Genomic DNA, 2,415 nt, shown 5'->3' with positions numbered 1-2,415 from the left:
GACAAAGACCACAATTAGGCCACCCCAGCCTTCTCTTTTCCAGSCYGAATAAACCCAGTTCTCTCAGCCTTTTCTTGTACAAGAAGTGCTCCAATCCCTCTCACCATCTTGGTGGCCCTTTTCTGGACTCAMTCCAACAGGTCCATGTCTTTCCTGTGCTGAGGACCCGACAGCTGGATGCAGTATTCCAAGTGGGAAAAATGACAGCCACCCGTTAAGAGAAGATTTGGCCAATCCTTGTTGCTGTCCTCAGGCAGCAAACATAGCTCTGGCAATGGACATGCTGCTCTTGCTTACCAGCAGTGAAAAACAAAAAAAACTCCCTCCTGTGTTCCCTTATTTTCCTTCAGAATTACATCTACTCATTTTGTCTCCTAGCCTTTAYTGTTAGCAAGCAGATATAGAGGTTAGCAGAGTTTTCAATAATCTGGAACTTGGCACATACCTAATCTTCTCCATCCAAGAGAAAGATTGAATCCCCTTAAAGAACTAATTTGATTCTCCAGCTATGAAGAAGACTCTCTTAGAAATTATTAGCAGTTTATGGCATTAGAATAGAGTGAAAGCATGATTTTTCTAATATAGTAAAGCAAAGATTGTGATATTTTGTACTGGAAAAAATATCCTTGAAAAACTGAGAAAATACTTGAAAAAAAGAAGAACTTGAAAGTAAGAAAAACCTCCCAGAGTAATAGCACTGAGGTTTTGGAGTAGTCTTCTTGTGTGGCCAGTGGAGGCAAATAACGTGATWTATTTGGAGATGAATCTTGACAGTGTTATTAATTGGATTATATTCAGGTTTACACGTGATGGCAGGAGCTTGGACTTTGTGACTTTTGCTGTTCTTTTCCAGTTCTTGCCCTATATTCACCTATTCCTAAAGTTGTAGAACAGTTTGGCCTAATTTCAACAGTCTGAGAATTCATAAAGAACTTCAGACTGCAGAGGAACTCCAAGGTGAACTCCTGATGATGGTCTTGAAGACAACAGTAGCATTAGATAATACTCTTACAGAAAAAAAAACCCAGCTTCTCCTCCTCACTCTGTGTGGGCTGATTGAGATCCCCTTATTCTCAGAATGAGATCACTCATCAATTCTAGATTTCAGTCTATTTATTTTTTCATATGATGGCATTGTCTTTTAGCTTAAAAAGAACTTCTTTCTCCTTGATTCTTTTAATCCCTTGATATACTTACAGATCAGTATAGATCCCTTTGTAATCTTCATCCCCAAGTCTCTATTATTCTCTGGAAAAAGACTTTCCATTATCCGTTTCACATTAGTAGGCCCTCTGGATGTGACTGCAATCTCATTACTGACACTGATAAAGCAACACTRACACTCATTTTATTTGAATTTTTCTATCAGGTCTTGAAAAATTCAAGTTGAAAAATTAGTTTACAGRGAGAATTGGCTTTCCTACCTCTATTCAAGCTGTTTATTTTTAGCTGAATATTACTGAATATGGAAGCAGTCCAGTTTACATCCTGGTTTGATTTCCTGTTTACATGAGCCAGTCTGGTGTCACCATCGTATTTCTGGACCACTCTGGAAGCTTGTGTGCAGCCTTCCTTCCACCTCCAAGGAGAGCTGCCCTACACAATGGAACTATTGTTGTGCTCTCTGATAATGAAATATGAATATTGTTGGACACAGTATATGTTGGGCTTTTGTCACTTTGCTAAAGTGCACAGTTRTAACAGCAAACCTTTCACTGAAGTGTGGGGGGAAAACTCGAGTTAGAGAATAAAATCAGAACTGTAATCATATTTTTTTGAAGTTAATATAAAAACAAATCTGGTCATATATAGGGTGGCTCCCTATAGTATAATTATTGTGATCTTGAGGGGGAGGGGTGTCTTTCGTTTTACTTTTTTTTTGTCTTCCCATCTGGTTTTGCTTCCCAAACTATAAAGCTTGTTATTTCCCTTAAGAGACTATTAAAAATATTTTTTAAAAATCTACAAAATAATTGAGAATCTGAACTGGCCATTATGACTACTAATGGTCGTAACAGTGGGCATTACACAGAAGGGACTCTAAGAGAGTTCCATTTCACCAGTCTATCTAATGCATTAGCAGTCTCTGTCCTTGTTATTATTATTTTAATAGGATTTTTCAGAATAAAATTGAATAGTATGTGCATCCAGAGAATGCTCATGCCAGGTAAAAGAGCAGYGTTTAATCATTTTGGCTCAGATTGTGTCTAGCAATTTTTAGTTTTATTTTCAGCAAAGATGCATTTTAGAGAAGTGAGAATTTTTTAGTGTGCATTGATTCACGTAAAACTAGAGACAAACAAGTTTGAAGTTTGTTTAACAATGATACAAATGTTACTATGCTAATAGGTAAGAACCCTGAAATAGAACTTTTGTTCTCAAGGCTGATTCACAATAACTAAAGACAAATGAAGC

This window comes from Malurus melanocephalus, unplaced genomic scaffold, assembly GCF_030028575.1.
Source record: "Malurus melanocephalus ecotype Western Australia unplaced genomic scaffold, MMel_1.1 scaffold_39, whole genome shotgun sequence".
Taxonomy (NCBI): Eukaryota; Metazoa; Chordata; class Aves; order Passeriformes; family Maluridae; genus Malurus; species Malurus melanocephalus.
The sequence above is the reverse complement of the archived record's forward strand: the minus strand, read 5'-3'. Positions refer to the sequence as shown.